Consider the following 209-nt stretch of genomic DNA (forward strand, 5'->3'; position numbering starts at 1 on the left):
AGCCCTGCACACTGTTCCTCGGACTCCAGCCTGCCTTGTATTTCACCTCGCTGTCCCAGCAGGGCAGGGCACTGTCTGCCAGTGAGATGGTTCCTTGTCAAAGAGAGGGTGGGGCCTAAGTCCATTCATAATTATTGGAGGTCGAGGCTGAGAGCAGCAATGAAACCCTGCCTGCTGCCTGTCTGCCTGCCTGCCTGCCTGCATCCTTG

This window comes from Acipenser ruthenus, chromosome 47 (assembly GCF_902713425.1).
Source record: "Acipenser ruthenus chromosome 47, fAciRut3.2 maternal haplotype, whole genome shotgun sequence".
NCBI classification, from domain to species: Eukaryota; Metazoa; Chordata; class Actinopteri; order Acipenseriformes; family Acipenseridae; genus Acipenser; species Acipenser ruthenus.